The sequence below is a fragment of the Bos javanicus genome, chromosome 25, assembly GCF_032452875.1.
Source record: "Bos javanicus breed banteng chromosome 25, ARS-OSU_banteng_1.0, whole genome shotgun sequence".
In the NCBI taxonomy this organism is placed as follows: domain Eukaryota; kingdom Metazoa; phylum Chordata; class Mammalia; order Artiodactyla; family Bovidae; genus Bos; species Bos javanicus.
Genome location: NC_083892.1, coordinates 13,607,370 through 13,628,239, shown reverse-complemented (window position 1 = coordinate 13,628,239; position 20,870 = coordinate 13,607,370). Strand labels below are relative to the sequence as shown.

At 42.2% G+C, this 20,870-nt stretch overlaps 1 non-coding gene and 1 pseudogene across 1 annotated transcript; one reads left to right on the top strand and one right to left on the bottom strand.

The window, feature by feature from the left end:
- Positions 1-9,376: 9,376 nt before the first annotated feature.
- On the top strand, positions 9,377-10,374 carry LOC133237963 (vacuolar-sorting protein SNF8-like; annotated as a pseudogene).
- A 9,373-nt stretch (positions 10,375-19,747) lies between these two features.
- Positions 19,748-19,854, bottom strand: LOC133238957 (U6 spliceosomal RNA). Its single transcript, XR_009733696.1, has one exon. It is a non-coding gene; the product is annotated as a U6 spliceosomal RNA (small nuclear RNA).
- Positions 19,855-20,870: the final 1,016 nt, after the last annotated feature.

Genomic DNA, 20,870 nt, shown 5'->3' with positions numbered 1-20,870 from the left:
ATTTCCTGCTTATGGGGGGTGGGGTGCTGTGCTTCCTCCCTGTAGTTTCACCTGAGGCCAAACTATGGTAGGAGTAATGGTGACTTCCTTCAAAAGGATTTATGCCAGCATGCCGCAGCTCCCAGGACTGTTGTAGTCAGTCCCCGGACCCCATGGCAGGCCACTATTGACCCATACCTCCACCAGAGACTCCCAGACACTCACAGTCAAGTCTGGCTCAGTCTCTTCTGGGGTCACTGCTCCTTTCTCCTAAGTCTTGGTGTGCACAGGGTTTTGTTTGTGCCCTCCAAGAGTCTGTTTCCCCGGTCCTGTGGAAGTTCTTTAATCAAGTCCCACTGGCCTTCATAGTCAAATTCCCTGGGGGTTCTCAGTCCCTTTGCCAACTCTTTGTGGCAAGAATACTGGAGTGGGTTCCAATGCCCTCCTCCAGGGGATCTTCCCAACCCAGGGATCAAACCCAGGTCTCCTGCATTGTAGGCAATTGCTTTACTGTCTGAGCCATGAAGGAAGTGAGACAATAGTTATTCACTTAATAAAAGTGACAATAAAAGATTTCAAAGCAAACACAGAAAGTTAAAATAAAGTACTTAAAAGATTTTCTAAAACGCTTACAATCTGTTATCAAAAGTAACTTGATATTAAAAAAAAAAAATTGGTTCTCCTAACTGAGAAAAGAAGTTCAGGTTTTTCACTATCCTGCCTTTAATATTAAAATTTGTTTACTTGATTAAATTCATTCTAATCTTGGACAGACCTGACCACACATAGAATTCCTTTCTAAAGATTCTTTTTAACCTTTTGTATACTATAACTTTCTATATTCATATTAATTTGTTCCTTATTTTCTTTCCCATTTAGAAGTAACCAGCTTTAGGGCCAAATTACTTTCTTTTCCTTAAGAGAATGCATTTCTGTTCCTTATGCTTTCTCTTTCCTTGCATTCAAAGATGTCTTCTTTAGTAATTTTTAATTACATATATTAATTAGAATTCTCAACTTGTAAATAAATAAACTTTTATTTTCTAGTGAAAACTAAGAAGTAAGCATTAAAATTTTTTTAAGTAAATAAGTATACTTCAATTTAAAAAAAAAAGAGTAAGCAATTGTGAACTGTTTGTCATACCAACATGTCCTGACTGGAAAACTTATGAACATATTCTATAACCTCCTGAAATGTGCATTTTCTCATAGCATAATTTTTTTTCTTAATACGGTTTAAGGTATGTATCTAATAAACCCAACATCTTTAATTTTTTCTTCATAAGAAGACAAAGTAGGTAAACTTATGCTTGTTCAGCAATGAATGCTTTAGCATTTTATATCTTATTTGAAATGATCTGGATAGTCAATGACTTTTCCATCATTACCTTAATTTAGCAAAACTCTGAAGTGGCTCAGATGGTAAAGAATCCTTCTGCAGTGCAGGAGACTTGGGTTCAATCCCTGGATGCAAAGGTCCCCAGGAGAAGGGAATGTCTACCTACTCCAGTATTCTTGCCTGGAGAATTCCATGGACAGAGGAGCCCGGTGGGCTATATATGGGGTTGCAAAGAGTCAGAAACTACTGAGCAACTAACACTTAAAGAGATAGACTTAAGTCTGAAGTTTTCACTTACAAAATCTGGAGAAACTATTGCTTTGGGGGGGGGGGGGTTGGAAATCAGTTTGTTTTAATGAGACTTTAGCATTTTCTGTATTACTTTTAAAACAAAGGTCCGTGTGACTCACTGTTGTTGTTGTTTAGTCAGTCAGTAATGTCCAACTCTTTAGGACCCCGTGGACTGTAGCCCACCAGGCTCCTCTGTCCATGGGATTTCCCAGGCAAGCATACTGGAGTAGGTTGCCATTTCCTTCTCCAGGGGACCTTCCTGATCCAGGGATTGAACCCACGTCATCTATTTGGCAGGTGGATTCTTTACCACTGAGCCACCTGAGAAGCCAGAGTCACTTTTTAGAGAACTTAATATTAGAAAAAAAGTTTGCTTTTCTCCTCAATATTTGAAATGTTTATTTTAAAATTTATGTTATTGAAATAAAATTGATTATGTTGTGTTAATTTCTTCTGTATAACAATGAGATTCAGTTACACATATACCTACAATCTTTTTCATATACTTTTTAAAAAAAATTATTGCTTTATAGTTGAGTCAGCAGGGTTTGATTTCAGAAATTCCAGAGGACTGGAGGAAACAGAGGCACTTGGAGGCCACAAACAAAACCTTGTGGACACGAGGACCAGGGGAAAGGAGCAGTGACCCCACAAGAGACTGAACCAGACCTGCCTGTGAGTATTTGGGGGCTTCCTATGGAGGTGAGGCTCAACAGTGGCCTGCCGAGGGATCAGGGGCATTAGCAGCAGCAGTCTTGGGAGGTGTGGCATGTTGGCATACGTCCTCTTGGAGGAGGTTGCCATTAGCCCTACAATAGAGGCTATAGCCCTACCATAGAGAGTGCAGACTCCAGGACTGGGTCACCTCAGACCAAACAACTAACAAAGAGGGAGCACAGCTTCACCCATCAACAGAAAATTGGATTAAAGTTTTACTGAGGATGGCCCTGCCCACCAGAGCAAGACCCAGTTTTCCCAATAGCCAGTCCCTCCCATCAGGAAGCTGACACAAGCATCATCCATCAGAGGGCAGACAGGAGAAGCAAGAACTTCAGTCTCATGGCCTTCAGAACAAAAAACACAATCACAGAAAACTAACCAAAATGATCTCATTGATCATAGCCTTGTGTAACTCAATGAAAGCATGAGCCAGACTGTGCAGGGCCACCCAAGATGGACGGGTCATGGTGGAGAGTTCTGACATAATGCGGTCCACTAGAGAAGGCAATGGCAAACCACTTCAGTATTTTTGCTTTGAGAACCCCATGAACAATATGAAAAGGCAAAAATATATGACATTTAAACATGAACTCCCCAGTTGGAAGGTGCCCAATAGCTTCTTGGGGAAGAATGGAGAAATAATTTCAGAAAGAATGAAGAGACGGAGCCAAAGTGGAAATGACACCCAGTTGTGGATGTGTCTGGTTGTGAAAGTTAAGTCTGGTGCCTTAAACAACAATGTTGCATCAGTTCATTCAGTTCAGCTCAGCCGCTCAGTCGTGTCCCACTCTTTGCAACCCCATGAATTGCAGCACGCCAGGCCTCCCTGTCCATCACCAACTCCCGGAGTTCACTCAGACTCACGTCCATCGAGTCAGTGATGCCATCCAGCCATCTCATCCTCTGTCGTCCCCTTCTCCTCCTGCCCCCGATCCCTCCCAGCATCAGGGTCTTTTCCAGTGAGTCAACTCTTCGCAGGAGGTGGCCAAAGTATTGGAGTTTCAGCTTTAGCATCATTCCTTCTAAAGAAATCCCAGGGCTGATCTCCTTCAGAATGGACTGGTTGGATCTCCTTGCAGTCCAAGGGACTCTCAAGCATCTTCTCCAACACCACAGCTCAAAAGCATCAATTCTTCGGTGCTCAGCTTTCTTCACAGTCCAACTCTCACATCCATACATGACCGCTGGAAAAACCACAGCCTTGACTAGATGAACCTTTGTTGGCAAAGTAATGTCTCTGCTTTTGAATATGCTATCTAAGTTGGTCATAACTTTCCTTCCAAGGAGTAAGCGTCTTTTAATTTCATGGCTGCAATCACCATCTGCAGTGATTTTGGAGCCCAAAAAAATAAAGTCCGATACTGTCTCCACTGTTTCCCCATCTGCTTCCCATGATGGACCAGATGCCATGATCTTCGTTTTCTGAATGTTGAGCTTTAAGCCAACTTTTTCACTCTCCTCTTTCACCTTCATCAAGAGGCTTTTGAGTTCCTCTTCACTTTCTGCCATAAGGGTGGTGTCATCTGCATATCTGAGGTTATTGATATTTCTCCCAGCAATCTTGATTCCAGCTTGTGCTTCTTCCAGCCCAGCGTTTCTCATGATGTACTCTGCATATAAGTTAAGTAAGCAGGGTGACAATATACAGCCTTGACGTACTCCTTTTCCTATTTCAAACCAGTCTGTTGTTCCATGTCCAGTTCTAACTGTTGCTTCCTGACCTGCATACAAATTTCTCAAGAGGCAGGTCAGGTGGTCTGGTATTCCCATCTCTTTCAGAATTTTCCACAGTTTATTGTGATCCACACAGTCAAAGGCTTTGGCATAGTCCATAAAGCAGAAATAGATGTTTTTCTGGAACTCTCTTGCTCTCTTGATGATCCAGCAGATGTTGGCAATTTGGCCTCTGGTTCCTCTGCCCTTTCTAAAACGAGCTTGAACATCTGGAAGTTCATGGTTCACGTATTGCTGAAGCCAGGCTTGGAGAATTTTGAGCATTACTTTACTAGCGTGTGAGATGAGTGCAATTGTGTGGTAGTTTGAGCATTCTTTGGCATTGCCTTTCTTTGGGAATGGAATAAAATCTGACCTTTTCCAGTCCTGTGGCCACGGCTGACTTTTCCAAATTTGCTGGCATATTGAGTGCAGCACTTTCATAGCATCATCTTTCAGGATTTGAAATAGCTCCACTGGAATTCCATCACCTCCACTAGCTTTGTTCGTAGTGATGCTTCCCAAGGCCCACTTGACTTCACATTCCAGGATGTCTGGCTCTAGGTCAGTGATCACACCATCGTGATTATCTGGGTCATGAAGATCTTTTTTGTACAGTTCTTCTGTGTATTCTTGCCACCTCTTCTTAATATCTTCTGCTTCTGTTGGGTCCATACCATTTCTGTCCTTTATCGAGCCCATCTTTGCATGAAATGTTCTCTTGATATCTCGAATTTTCTTGAAGTGATCTCTAGTCTTTCCCATTCTGTTGTTTTCTTCTATTTCTTTGCATTGATTGCTGAAGAAGGCTTTCTTATCTCTTCTTGCTATTCTTTGGAACTCTGCATTCAGATGCTTATATCTTTCCTTTTCTCCTTTGCTTTTCGCTTCTTTTCTTTTCACAGCTATTTGTAAGGCATAGGAACTTAGAATGTTGCATAGGAACTTAGAATATCAGGTCCATGAATCAAGGTAAATCGGATACGGTCAAATAGGAGATGGCAAGAGTGAACATCAACATTTTAGCAATCAGTGAACTAAAGTGTATGGGAATGGGCAAATTAAATTCAGATGACCATTATATAAACTACTGTAGGCAAGAATCCCTGAGAAGCAATAGAGTAGCCCTCATAGTCAACACAAGAGTCCAAAATGCAGTACTTTGGTGCAGTCTCAAAAATGACAGAATGGTCTCTGTTTGTTTCTAAGGAAAACCATTCAGTATCACAGTAATCCAAGTTTATACCCCAACCACTAATGCTGAAAAAGCTGAATTTGAACAGTTCTATGAAGAATCAGAGATCAAATTGCCAACATCTGCTGGATCATCAAGAGAGCAAGAGAGTTCCAGAAAAACATCTATTTCTGCTTTATGGACTATGCCAAAGCCTTTGACTGTGTGGATCACAATAAACTGTGGAAAATTCTGAAAGAGATGGGAATACCAGACCACCTGACCTGCCTCTTGAGAAATTTGTATGCAGGTCAGGAAGCAACAGTTAGAACTGGACACAGAACAACAGACTGGTTTGAAATAGGAAAAGGAGTACGTCAAGGCTGTATATTGTCACCCTGCTTACTTAACTTATATGCAGAGTACATCATGAGAAACGCTGGGCTGGAAGAAGCACAAGCTGGAATCAAGATTGCCGGGAGAAATATCAATAACCTCAGATATGCAGATGACACCATCCTTATGGCAGAAAGTGAAGAGGAACTCAAAAGCTTCTTGATGAAGGTGAAAGAAGAGAGTGAAAAAGTTGGCTTAAAGCTCAACATTCAGAAAACGAAGATCATGGCATCTAGTCCTATCACTTCATGGGAAATAGATGGGGAAACAGTGGAGACAGTGTCAGACTATATTTTTTTGGGCTCCAAAATCACTGCAGATGGTGATTGCAGCCATGAAATTAAAAGACGCTTACACCTTGGAAGGAAAGTTACGACCAACCTAGATAGCATATTCAAAAGCAGAGACATTACTTTGCCAACAAAGGTCCGTCTGGTCAAGGCTATGGTTTTTCCAGTGGTCGTGTACGGATGTGAGAGTTGGACTGTGAAGAAAGCTGAGCACCGAAGAATTGATGCTTTTGAACTGTGGTGTTGGAGAAGATGCTTGAGAGTCCCTTTGACTGCAAGGAGATCCAACCAGTCCATCCTAAAGGAGATCAGTCCTGGGTGTTCATTGGAAGGATTGATGTTGAAGCTGAAACTCCAATACTTTGGCCACCTCATGCGAAGAGTTGACTCATTGGAAAAGACCCTGATGCTGGGAGGGATTGGGGGCAGGAGGAGAAGGGGACAACAGAGGATGAGATGGCTGGATGGCATCACCGACTCGATGGACTTGAGTTTGAGTGAACTCCGGGAGTTGGTGATGGACAGGGAGGCCTGGCGTGCTGCAATCCATGGGGTCGCAAAGATTTGGACAGGACTGAGTGACTGGACTGAACTGAACTGATGGAGACCTACAAGACCTTCTAGAACTAATGCAAAAAAAAAAAGATGTCATTTCATTCTTAGGAGATTGGGATGCAAAAGTAGGAAGTTAAGAGATACCTGGAGTAACAGGCAAGTTTGGCCTTGGAGTACAAAATGAAGCAGGGCAAAGGCTAATAGAGTTTTGCCAAGAAAACGCACTAGTTGTAGACATCACCAGATGGTCAATACTGAAATCAGATTGATAATATTCTTTTCAGCCAAAGATGGAGAAGCTCTATACAGTCAGCAAAAAACAAGACCAGGAGCTGACTGTGGTTTAGATCATGAGCTCTTCATGAGCCAAATTCAGACTTAAATTGAAGAAAATAGGGAAAACCACTAGGCCATTGAGGTATGACCTAAATCAAATCCCTTATGATTATACAGTGGAAGTGACACATAGATTCGAAGGAAGTGACAAATAGATCTGATAGACAGAGTGCCTGAAGAACTATGGATGGAGGTTCATGACCTTGTACATGAGGCAGTGACCAAAACCATCCCAAAGAAAAAGAAATGAGAAAAGGCAAAATGGTTGTTTGAGGAGGCCTTAAAAATAGCTGAGAAAAGAAAAGAAGCTAAAGGCAAAAGATAAAAGGAAAGATATACTCAACTGAATTCCAAAGAATAGCAAGGAGAGATAAACCTTCTTAAGTGAACAAGGCAAAGAAATAGAGGAAAACAATGGAATGGGAAAGATTAAAGATCTCAAGAGAATTAGGGATATCAAGGGAACATTTCATGCAAAGATGGGCAAAATAAAGACAGAAACAGCAAAGACCTAACAGAAGCAGAAGAAATTAAGAAGGGGTGGCAGGAATACATAGAAAAACTGTACAAAAAAGGTCTTAATGACCTGGATAACCATTATGGTGTGGTCACTCACCTAGAGCCAGACATCCTGGAGCATGAAGTCAAATGGGCCTTAGGAAGCATCACTACGAGCAAAGCTAGAGGAGGTGATAGAATTCCAACTGAGCTATTTCAAATCTTAAAAGATGATACTGTTAAAGTGCTGCACTCAGTATGCCAGCAAATTTGGAAAATTCAGCAATGGCCACAGGATTGGAAAAGGTCAGTTTTCATTCCAGTCTCAAAGAAGGGCAATGCCAAAGAATGTTCAAACTACTGTACAAATGCACTCATTTCAGATGTGAGCAAGGTAATGCTCAAAATCCTTTAAGCTAGGCTTCAGCAGCACATGAACCAAGAACTTCCAGATGTTCAAGCTGGACTTAGAAAAGGCAGAGGAACCAGAAATCAAATTGCCAATATCTGTTGGGTTATAGAAAATGCAAGAGGATTCCAGGAAAACATCTACTTCTGCTTCATTGATTACACTAAAGCCTTTGACTGTGTGGATCACAAAAAACTCTGAAAAATTCTTAAAGAGATGGGAATACCAGACCACCTGACATGCTTCCTGAGAAACCTGTATGCAGGTCAAGAAGCAACAGTTAGAACCAAACTTGAAACAACAGACTGTTTGAAATTTGGGAAAGGAGTATGTCAAGGCTGAATTTTGTCACCCTGCTTATTTAACTTATATGCACAGTACATCATGTGAAATGCTGGGCTGGATGAAACACAAGCTGGAATCAACTTTACCAGGAGAAATATCAACAACCTCAGATATGCAGATAATATCACCCTAATGGCAGAAAACAAAGAGGAATTAAACTACCTCTTGATAAGAGTGAAAGAGGAGAGTGAAAAAGCTTGCTAAAAACTCAACATTCAAAAAACTAAGAACATGACACCCAGTCCCATCATTTCATGGCATACAGATGGGGGAAAAATGGAAACTGACAGATTTTATTTTGGGGGCTCCAAATTCCATGAAATTAAAAGATGCTTGCTCCTTCGAAGAAAAGCTATGACAAACCTAGATGGTGTATTAAAAAGCAGAGACATAGCTTTGTCAACAAAGTTCTGTATAATCAAAGCTATGGTTTTTCCAGTAGTCATGTACAGATGTAAAAGCAGGACCATAAAGAAGGCTGAGCACCAAAGAGTTTATGCTTTCAAACTCTGGTGCTGGAGAAGACTCTTGAGAGTCCCCTGGACTACAAGGAGATCAAACCAGTCAATCTTAAAGGAAATTAACCCTGAATATTCATTGGAAGGACTGATGCTGAAGCTGAAGCTCCAATACTTTGGCCACCTGATTCAAAGAGCCAACTCATTGGAAAAGATCCTGATGCTGGGAAAGATTGAAGGCAGAGAAGAGGATGAGATGGTTGGATGGCATCACTGACTCAATGGACATGAATCTGAACAAACTCCAGGAGATAGTGAAAGACAGTGAAGCTTGGCATGCTTCAGTCCATGAGGATCTCAATGACTTAGCGAACTGAACAACAGTTGATTCAACTGGTAAAGAATCCACCTGCAATACAGGAGACACCTGTAATGCGGGAGACCTGGTTTCAATCCCTGGGTCAGAGATCCCCTGGGGAAGGAAATAGCAACTCACGCCAGTATTCTTGCCTGGGAAATCTCATGGACAGAGGAGCCTGGTGGGCTACAATCCACGGGGTTGCATAAGTCAGATCCAACTGAGCAACTAAAAACAACATACTTGACTTACAATGTTGTATTAATTTCTGCTGTATAGAAAATTGACTCCATTGTGTGTGTGTGCGTGTGTGTGTATTATATACATATATATTTCTTTTTATTTCCATTATGGTTTATGGCAGGATATTGAGTATAGTTCCCTGCGCTACACACTAGGACTTTTATCCATTCAATATATAATAGGAAATAATTTCAGAGTAGAGGTGGATCCAGTTTTCTGGCAGCGGGGTGGCTATGGGCCAGGGAAGGGATGCACTGCTGTGGGGTGGGAACTGATGTCATCCCCAAGAAGCTTGCACGGCCAAGTATAGGGAGTGAGTGACTGTCTTGGCTGAGATGGATGTCCAAGCAGTTGGATGTGTACAAGACCAACCTTAAAGAATATGTCAGCAAGCCCAAGCAGGGGATCTGGAAGAATCCTGTGTCCCAGATGCAGTTCCAGGACACGTGTGCTACTATTGGGGTGGATTCTTTGGCCTCTGGGAAAGGATTTTGGTCTGAGATGCTAGGCGTGGGAGACGTCTATTACAAGCTGGGTGTCTAGATTATTCACATGTGCCTGGCCCTGAAGCAACAGAATGGAGACCTGATAACTCTGGAGTGACTACATGACATCAACAGGTGTTAAAAGGAAAGGTCACATTCACCCAGGATGTCAGCCAAGACGACCTGATTGGGGCCATCAAGACACTGAAGGCACTCGGCACTGGCTTTGGCGTTATCCCTGGGGGCGGCACCTACCTCCTTCGGTCTGTCCCTCTGAGTTAAATACGGATCATGCTGTGGTGCTGCAGGTGGCAGGGAAAATGGCTCTGTGACTGTCAGTGATATCAAAGTCAGTCTTTTATTTTTAAATTATTTGTTTTCGGCTATGCTCGTCTTTGTTGCTGCAGGAGCCACGCTCCAGTTGCAGAGTGGTGTGTGGGCTTCACGGCAGTGGCTTCTCTTGTTGCGGCTCCCAGACTCAGTAGTTGTGGTGCACAGGGGCTTAGTTGCTCCACAGCATGTGGGATCTTCCCAGACCAGGAATCGAACCTATGTCTCCTGCACTGGCAGGAGAATTCTTTACCGCTGAAGCCCCTATCAAAGCCAGTCTTAAATGGGAGATGGAGCAAGCAAGGCAAGTGCTGCAACACCTGCTGAAGGAAGGGCTGGCTTGGCTGGATCTGCTGGGCTCCAGAGGAGACCTACCACTGGGTGCCAGGTCTCCTCTCTGACCTCTAGACTCCCAGGAGAGTACAGCTGAGCTGACCAGAGAAGCCCATCCTTGACTGGGAATGCTCAAGGTGGGCACAGCAGTGGGCAGGGAGAAGAGAGAGGAGTTGGTGGTGAATAAAACCTGGACAACTTTGTTTTCAAAAAGAACATCCCTGACAGTCTATTGGTTAAGAGTCCATACTTCCAAAGGAGGAGACACAGGTTCGATCCCTGGTCTGGGAAAATCCCACATGCTTCAGAGCAACAAAGCCTGTGCACTGCAACTCACAAATGAGCCCACGCTCTAGGACCTGGGAGCCACAGCTATTGAAGCCCATGTGCCTTGAGTCTGTGCTCCCCAACAAGTGGAGCCCCCACAAAGAGAAGGCCACACCCCACAACAAAGAGTAGCCCCTGCTCATTGTAACTGGAGAAAAGCCCAGGTAGCAATGGAGACCCTGCACAGCCAAAAATAAGAAAGTATAGAAAATGAAAAACACTCCCTAACCCATCAGGAAAAAAAAAAAAAAAGAACAGGAGGACTTCCCTGATGGTCCAGTGGTTAAGATACTTTCACTGCAGGGGGTGAGGGTTCAGTCTAAGAACTAAGATCCACATGCCCTGAGATGTGCCCCCTCCAACTTTTAAAAATATACACATCTAAAGCATTATTTCTAAAGAATTCATCTTAGAAGCTCTTATCTCATTTACTCAGTTTCACTACTTATGACATATCATCATACCAAGTTAATTTTTCTTCTCTTTGTTAAAAATTGAAGTATAGTTGATCTACAATGTTGCATTAGTTTCTGAGGTATAGCAAAGTGATTCAGATAAATATATACGATCAATGTAGATATAATTTTCAGATTTTTTCCAATATAGCTCACTACAAGATAATTGATATTGTAGTAAGATAAATGATAGTGAATATAGTTTCCTATGCTATACAGTGGGACCTTGTTTATCTATTTTACATATAGTAGTTTGTATCCAGTATTTTGGTTATCTGATGTGAACAGCTGACTCATTGGAAAAGTCCCTGATGCTGGGAAAGACTGAGGGCAGAAGGAGAAGAAGGCATCAGAGGATGAGATGTTTGGATGGCATCACTGATGCAATGGAGATGAACTTGGGCAAACTTTGGGAGATGGTGAGGCACAGGCAGGCGTGGCATGCTGCAGTCCATGGGGTCACAAAGAGTCAGACATGACTGAGTTGCTGAACAATAACAAGTTTGTACCTACTCATCCCTGCCTATGAGTAGCTATGGTTCAGACATCCAAGGAAATAACCAGGTGACACTATGGGTGTAATTTTAGGCTAGTCCTTGCATTGCTAAGAACTTGAGTTTTCTGAGTTGTGTCAGACTTGGATGCCACCAGACGTTCTCAAAACAATGTCTGCCGGCAGCTAGTAACTGCAATCTTACTTTTTATAAAGCCAGACAACTGGCTACTTGACTATACGTCCAGAGTCAGTTTCAGGCTTATTCTTCTGAAAAGAAATGAGATTTATTTTGTCTATTTAGATTCCAGTTGTCACTTCCAACTACTTCTATTTGGGTCTGTTGCCCAAAAATGACAGACCGAGGGTTTGAGGTTTTAATCATAAAGACTCAGGTCCAGGACTTGGTACTCAGAAATACTTCCAGTTCAGTGTCCATTCTTCAAACTGAGGCAGCACTATGCCCCATTTCAACAGGAAGTTATCGGAGCCATAGTTGCCCAGTTCCCTGAATTAAAGTGAGCAGGAGTCTATGGGGTTTTGGGGTCTTTCTGTGTCTTCTGTTCTTGTTTGTAGGATACACACTTCATTCAGCTTCTTTGACATTCCCTGAGTTCCAAGGGTAGATTCAAATAGTTGCTGATCAGGGAAGGGATGGGATACAAAAACAGGAGAGGAACGGTCAAGTGAGTTTGTGTAAACTCTGGGAGTTGATGATGGACAGGGAGGCATGGCGTCCATGGGGTTGGAAAGAGTCGGACTGAACTGAACTGGACAAGTGGTGGTACAGCCTTAGGGCAGGGTCCTGTTTCCTACTCAAGGAATATGCATAACAATATCTTTGAGTTCTTTGGCAGAACTGGAGCCCCACCCAGGTGGAGGATGGTAACTTCAGGCTGAGCACAAGATTCCTGGAGCACCGCCCTGTTGCCTCACACCAACCAATCAGAACAAAGTCACACACGCTGCAGCCCTCACCCCAGATTGTGCCTTCCTTCCCTGGGCCCTGTTTGGCCCCTGCCTATTTCAGGGTTTCACGCAAAATGGCTGTTATTAGAAGGGTGAAGGCTGGTTTCAGACCCAGCTCAATTGGTAAAGAATCTGTCTGCAATGTGGGAGACCTGGGTTTGATCCCTGGGTTGGGAAGGTCCCCTGGAGAAGGGAAAGGCTACCCACTCCAGTATTCTGGTCTAGAGAATTCTGGTCGCAAAGAGTTGGACATGACAAAGTGACTTTCACTTTCTTGTCTTTCTTTCATATCTAGATTTAGATTAGGTAGAGAGAGACTTCTGCTCTGCTAGGCAGGACTACGCCCATGCACAGCAGCAAGAAGTTACAGAAGAAAGAGACCTCCACCCCAAGGTGGAGTATGAAGTCTCTCAGGGGGAGTTCTTAGGTGAAACACACTGACTGACTGCCCACCATAACCAGGCACCATAGTAACCATTTGCATGAGTTATTTTACAACAGGAGATCTTGCTAAAGAACACGGAACTAACAAGCCACCACCAACTGGAAGAGTTTCAGTTCAGTTCAGTTGCTCAGTCGTGTCCGGCTCTTTGCGACCCCATGAACCACAGCACGCCAGGTCTCCCTGTCCATCACCAACTCCCGGAGTCCACCCAAACCTTGTCCATTGTGTCAGTGGTGCCATCCAACCATCTCATCCTCTGTTGTCCCCTTCTCCTCTGGCCCTCAATCTTTCCCAGCATCAGGGTCTTTTCAAATGAGTCAGCTCTCTGCATGAGGTGGCCAAAGTATTGGAGTTTCAGCTTCAACATCAGTCCCTCCAATGAACACCTGGGACTGATCTCCTTTAGGATGGACTGGTTGTATTAGGGGAAGCACACTGATTGAAACCGCCCACCCTGGCCAGGCACCATAGTAACTATTTGCATGAGTTGTTTTATGACAGGAGATCCTGATAAGGAATATGGAACTAATAAGCCACCACCAACCGGAAGAGTTCGGGAAAGGTCTAAAGGAGACACCGCGTGTCTGTCCATTTCCCAGAATCCCTCTCACTAGCATCCATCTTGGGTGAGCGATGTGTGTGCCACCAGGAAAGACTCTGAATTAGAATGATTGGCCAAAGACCACCCGGAAACTAATCCCATCACCATAAAACCCAAGACCGGGAGCCACGGGGCAGAGCAGTTCTCCTGGGTTCCCTTACCCTACTGCTCTCCACCCGGGTGCCCTTTCCCAATAAAATCTCTTGCTTTGTCAGCACATGTGTCTCCTCAGACAATTCATTTCCGAGTGTTAGACAAGAGCCCAATTTTGGGCCCTGGAAGGGGTCCCTCTTCCTGCAACAGTTGGATCTCCTTATAGTCCAAGGGACTCTCAAGAGTCTTCTCCAACACCACAGTTCAAAAGCATCAATTCTTTGGCGCTCAGAGAAGACCACGTGTCCTACCATCTCCCAAAATCCTTCTCGCTGGCATCCATCTTGGCTGGGCAATGTCTGCACCACCAGGAAGGACCCTGAGTCAAAACAAAGACTTGGCCAAAGAAAACCCAGAAACTAATCCCATCAACATAAAACCTAAGACTGTGAGCCACATGGCAGAACAGTTCTCCTGGGTTCCCCTATCCTGCTGCTCTCCACCTGGGCGCCCCTTCCCAATAAAGTCTCTTGCTTTGTCAGCATGTGTGTCTCCTCAGACAATTCATTTCTGAATGTTAGACAAGCTCCCACTCTTGGGTACTGAAAGGGGTCCCTCTTCCTGCAACAGAAGTTTAAAATGAGGGTGCCATCTGCTCAGTCATGTCCAATTCTTTGCGACCTCATGGGCTGTAGCCCACCAAGTTCCTCTGTCCATGGAATTTTCCAGGCAAGATTACTGGAGTATGTTGCATTTCCTCCTCCAGGGGATCTTCCCAACCCAGGGATGGAACTTGAGTCTCCAGTGTCCCTTACATTGCAGGCAGATTCTTTACCCACTAAGCCATCCATAAAGCCCAGCCTTGAACATACGCCATTTCATTTTTTTCCCAGTATATTTTTGTGATAGGTTCTTAGAATGGGATTCCTGAATCAAGAGGTACATGCATATATTTAACTATACTCATTAAACAACAACTCCTCTCTTTTTCCTCCCCATAGCCCATGGTAACAACAGGGATATAAAGTTTTTCAAAAACCACAAAACAGAAACCCAAAACTGATGGGTATCTTTATCCTTATATCTGTGGCTTTGAGTTTTCTGAATGATATCAAGATATCTTTTCAATAGACAAGCTTTCTTGAATCAAAGTTTATTAATCTTATTTTGTTTTAATTTTTTCTCTGAATCACAAAAGTTGAAGCTCTTATAGAAATTTGGAAAACAAAGATACAGATATAAAAGTAGGTGAGACAGTGCACTAAACCATGTCTGACTCTTGCGACCCCATGGACTGTAGCCTGCCAGGCTCCTCTGTCTATGGGATTCTCCAGGCAAGAATACTGGAGTGGGTTGCATTTCCTTCTCCAAGATATAAAAGTAAGAATCATGCAGTTCCACCAGCAGAAGATTACCAGTAACCATTTTGATACGTTTCATTCATTCTTCCAAATTCTCTTCTTCATTCTTCTGTTTGTTCCAGAGGAAGCTCCATGGAGTCACCAGGGAAGTCAACATGCATCAGATATGTTTATATATTGGGCTTCCCCTGTGGCTCAGCAGTAAAGAATCAGCCTGCAATGCAGGAGCCGCAGGATACATGGGTTCGCTCCCTGAATCGGGAAGATCCCCTAGAGGATAGGATGGCAACCCACTCCAGTATTCTTGCCTGGAAAATCCCCATGGACAGAGGTATCTGGTGGGCTACAGTCCATGGGGTCGCACAGAGTCAGGAATGACTGAAGCGAGTTAGCACACACACACGTTTATATATGGCTCTCTGTCTGTTGTGTGATGTGTAATGATAAAGATAGGATTACACTGCCAATGCTTGCTTTTTAAAGTATTTTAAAATGGCCATCAAATATTCTTCAAAACACTATTAGAATGAACATGTATGAAAATCTTATAACGTTTTAATTGTTGTATATTTATGCCATTTCTAGATTTTTGTTGTTAAGGATCCATTTTGTGTATAAATCTTGTCTGAGAAATTTATTTTCTTAGTGTTATTCCTAGAAATGGGTTTCTGGGTCAAAGGATGTACTCATCTGTATCAGGATTCACTGTTCTATTATTTGGGGTCTCACGAGTTGGAGCATGTACACAGATTCACACACTCCCCTGTATGTATAAAGTTATTTTATCTTCTGCAGTCAAATTCTCTTCCCCTGAGCTATACCTCCATTTTATCTTCTAATAGAAGAGCACTCACTTACATCACCTAAAGAAATTATTTTATTCATCAAACATTTGTAGCAATTTTTTGTCAATAGACCAAGATGAAACCTGAAGATTAGACTGAGACCAACTCTGTTGTTTAGTTGCTAAATCGTGACCAACTCTTTGCAACACCATGGACTGTAGCCCGCCAGGCTCCTCCCTCATGGGATTTCCCAGGCAAGAATACTGGAGTGGGTTGCCATTTCCTTCTCCAGGGGATCTTCCTGACCCAGGGATCGAACCTTGTCTCCTGCTTAGCAGCGAGCCACCAGGGAAGCCGAGGCCAACTCTAGATCACAGTTAATTAATGTGCTTAACTCACCCTTAGGAAATGAGATGATTTGGCTCCATTCACGTTGTGGCATATTCCCTCTCACTCAGCATGTTCAGTGGAGGCATCTCTGGACCAGACTTGTAATTTCAGTTCAGTTCAGTTGCTCAGTTGAGTCTGACTCTTTGCAACCCCGTGGACTGCAGCACACCAGGCTTTCCTGTCCATCACCAACTCCTGGAGCTTACTCAAACTCTGGTCCATCAAGTTGGTGATGCCATCCAACCGTCTCATCCTCTGTCGTCCCCTTCTCTTCCCTCCTTCAATATTTCCCAGCATCAGGGTCTTTTCAAATGAGTCAGTTCTTTGCATCAGGTGGCCAAAGTATTGGAGTTTCAGCTTCAGCATCATTCCTTCCAAAGAAATCCCAGGGCTGATCTCCTTTAGAACGGACTGGTTGGATCTCCTTGCAGTCCAAGGGACTCTCAAGAGTCTTCTCCAACACCACAGTTCAAAAGCATCAATTCTTCGGTGCTCAGCTTTCTTTCTTTTTTTTTATTTTTAAATTTTATTTTTAAACTTTACAAAATTGTATTAGTTTTGCCAAATATTGAAATGAATCCGCCACAGGTATACATGTGTTCCCCATCCTAAACCCTCCTCCCTCCTCCCTCCCCGTATCATCCCTCTGGGTCGTCCCAGTGCACCAGCCCCAAGCATCCAGTATCATGCATCAAACCTGGACTGGCAACTCGTTTCATACATGATATTATACATGTTTCAATGCCATTCTCCCAAATCTTCCCACCCTCTCCCTCTCCAACAGAGTGCATAAGACTGTTCTATACATCAGTGTCTCTTTTGCTGTCTCGTACACAGGTTTATTATTACCATCTTTCTAAATTCCATATATATGTGTTAGTATATGGTATTGGTGTTTTTCTTTCTGGCTTACTTCACTCCGTATAATAGGCTCCAGTTTCATCCACCTCATTAGAACTGATTCAAATGTATTCTTTGTAATGGCTGAGTAATACTCCATTGTGTATATGTACCACACCTTTCTTATCCATTCATCTGCTGATGGACATCTAGGTTGTTTCCATGTCCTGGCTATTATAAACAGTGCTGCGATGAACATTGGGGTACACGTGTCTCTTTCCCTTCTGGTTTCCTCAGTGTGTATGCCCAGCAGTGGGATTGCTGGATCATAAGGCAGTTCTATTTCCAGTTTTTTAAGGAATCTCCACACTGTTCTCCATAGTGGCTGTACTAGTTTGCATTCCCACCAACAGTGTAAGAGGGTTCCCTTTTCTCCACACCCTCTCCAGCATTTACTGCTTGTAGACTTTTGGATCGCAGCCATTCTGACTGGCGTGAAATGGTACCTCATAGTGGTTTTGATTTGCATTTCTCTGATAATGAGTGATGTTGAGCATCTTTTCATGTGTTTGTTAGCCATCTGTATGTCTTCTTTGGAGAAATGTCTATTTAGTTCTTTGGCCCATTTTTTGATTGGGTTGTTTATTTTTCTGGAATTGAACTGTAGGAGTTGCTTGTATATTTTTGAGATTAGTTGTTTGTCAGTTGCTTCATTTGCTATTATTTTCTCCCATTCTGAAGGCTGCCTTTTCACCTTGCTAATAGTTTCCTTTGATGTGCAGAAGCTTTTAAGTTTAATTAGGTCCCATTTGTTTATTTTTGCTTTTATTTCCAATATTCTGGGAGGTGGGTCATAGAGGATCCTGCTATGATGCATGTCAGAGAGTGTTTTGCCTATGTTCTCCTCTAGGAGTTTTATAGTTTCTGGTCTTATGTTTAGATCTTTAATCCATTTTGAGTTTATTTTTGTGTATGGTGTTAGAAAGTGTTCTAGTTTCATTCTTTTACAAGTGGTTGACCAGATTTCCCAGCACCACTTGTTAAAGAGATTGTCTTTAATCCATTGTATGTTCTTGCCTCCTTTGTCAAAGATAAGGTGTCCATATGTGAATGGATTTATCTCTGGACTTTCTATTTTGTTCCATTGATCTATATTTCTGTCTTTGTGCCAGTACCATACTGTCTTGATAACTGTGGCTTTGTAATAGAGCCTGAAGTCAGGTAGGTTGATTCCTCCAGTTCCATTCTTCTTTCTCAAGATAGCTTTGGCTATTCGAGGTTTTTTGTATTTCCATACAAATTGTGAAATTATTTGTTTTAGCTCTGTGAAGAATACCGCTGGTAGCTTGATAGGGATTGCATTGAATCTATAAATTGCTTTGGGTAATATACTCATTTTCACTATATCGATTCTTCCAATCCATGAACATGGTATATTTCTCCATCTATTAGTGTCCTCTTTGATTTCTTTCACCAGTGTTTTATAGTTTTCTATATATAGGTCTTTAGTTTCTTTAGGTAGATATATTCCTAAGTATTTTATTCTTTCTGTTGCAATGGTGAATGGAATTGTTTCCTTAATTTCTCTTTCTGTTTTCTCATTATTAGTGTATAGGAATGCAAGGGATTTCTGTGTGTTGATTTTATATCCTGCAACTTTACTATAGTCATTGATTAGTTCTAGTAATTTTCTGGTGGAGTCTTTAGGGTTTTCTATGTAGAGGATCATGTCATCTGCAAATAGTGAGAGTTTTACTTCTTCTTTTCCAATTTGGATTCCTTTTATTTCTTTTTCTGCTCTGATTGCTGTGGCCAAAACTTCCAAAACTGTGTTGAATAGTAATGGTGAAAGTGGGCACCCTTGTCTTGTTCCTGACTTTAGAGGAAATGCTTTCAATTTTTCACCATTGAGGATAATGTTTGCTGTGGGTTTGTCATATATAGCTTTTATTATGTTGAGGTATGTTCCTTCTATTCCTGCTTTCTGGAGAGTTTTTTTTTTTTTTTATCATAAATGGATGTTGAATTTTGTCAAAGGCTTTCTCTGCATCTATTGAGATAATCATATGGTTTTTATTTTTCAATTTGTTAATGTGGTGTATTACATTGATTGATTTGTGGATATTGAAGAATCCTTGCATCCCTGGGATAAAGCCCACTTGATCATGGTGTATGATCTTTTTAATGTGTTGTTGGATTCTGATTGCTAGAATTTCGTTAAGGATTTTTGCATCTATGTTCATCAGTGATATTGGCCTGTAGTTTTATTTTTTTGTGGGATCTTTGTCAGGTTTTGGTATTAGGGTGATGGTGGCCTCATAGAATGAGTTTGGAAGTTTACCTTCCTCTGCAATTTTCTGGAAGAGTTTGAGCAGGATAGGCGTTAGCTCTTCTCTAAATTTTTGGTAGAATTCAGCTGTAAAGCTGTCTGGACCTGGGCTTTTGTTTGCTGGAAGATTTTTGATTACAGTTTCAATTTCCGTGCTTGTGATGGGCCTGTTAAGATTTTCTATTTCTTCCTGGTCCAGTTTTGGAAAGTTGTACTTTTCTAAGAATTTGTCCCTTTCTTCCATGTTGTCCATTTTATTGGCATATAATTGTTGATAGTAGTCTCTTATGATCCTTTGTATTTCTGTGTTGTCTGTTGTGATCTCTCCATTTTCATTTCTAATTTTATTGATTTGATTTTTCTCCCTTTGTTTCTTGATGAGTGTGGCTAATGGTTTGTCAATTTTAAAAAATATGGAACGCTTCACGAATTTGCGTGTCATCCTTGCACAGGGGCCATGCTAATCTTCTCTGTATCATTCCAATTTTAGTATATGTGCTGCCGAAGCGAGCACTCAGCTTTCTTTATAGTCCAACTCTCACACCCATACATGACTACTGGAAAAACCATAGCTTTGACTAGATGGACCTTTGTTGGCAAAGTAATGTCTCTAGTTTTTAGTATGCTAAGCTGGTCATAGCTTTTCTTCCAAGGAGCAAGCATCTTTTAATTTGAGTTACTTTATATATATTAATTAAGGACAGAGTGGATCTTTAGTATATTTGGTGATGGGACTTCCCTTGAAGCTCAGCTGGTAAAGAATCCGTCTGCAATGTGGGAGACCTGGGTTTGATCCCTGGGTTGGGAAGAATCCCTTGAGAAGGGAAAGGTTACCTACTCCAGTATTCTGACCCAGAGAATAAAGAGTCGCAAAGAGTCAGATTGGACTGAGCAACATACCCTCACTCACATATTTGGTGATGGTCTCGAAACTCCAGTTATTTAACATAATTGAAAACAAATTGTTTCGCAAATACTGCAGATATTGAGGATAACCAGTTAAAGCAGTAGAGTCTGAGGTGCAAAAGTTCCAATATTGAAAGCAGATTCCCTAATTTCTTAATTATAATGGACCTAGCACAGATAGTAAAGAACCTGCCTGCAATGCAGGAGACCCAGGTTTAATTCCTGAGTCCGGAAGATCCCTGGAGGAGGCAACCCACTCCAGTACTCTTGCTTGGGAAGTCCCATGGACAGAGGAGCCTATTGAGCTACAGTCCATATGATAGGAAAGAGTTGGACATGACTGAGCAACTAACACTTTTAACAGTATAAATGAGTTTTCCTCCATGCATATTGATTGTGAAGCTCCTTGAAAGCAGAAGTCTTTTCCCCTAAATTTATGTGGGATATTTCATTCCCCATTGCCCATGAAGACCTTCAGAAGAAAGAAAATGTTTTTTATCCCATGTTTTGTAGAGTCTGAAACCCATAATCTGTTTGGACAAGCCTTAACTGCATACCTGTTTTATGCCAGGCAGGCCAATGCTGGGTGTTCAAGAGGAGAGATTTTGGTTTTGCTTTGAGAAG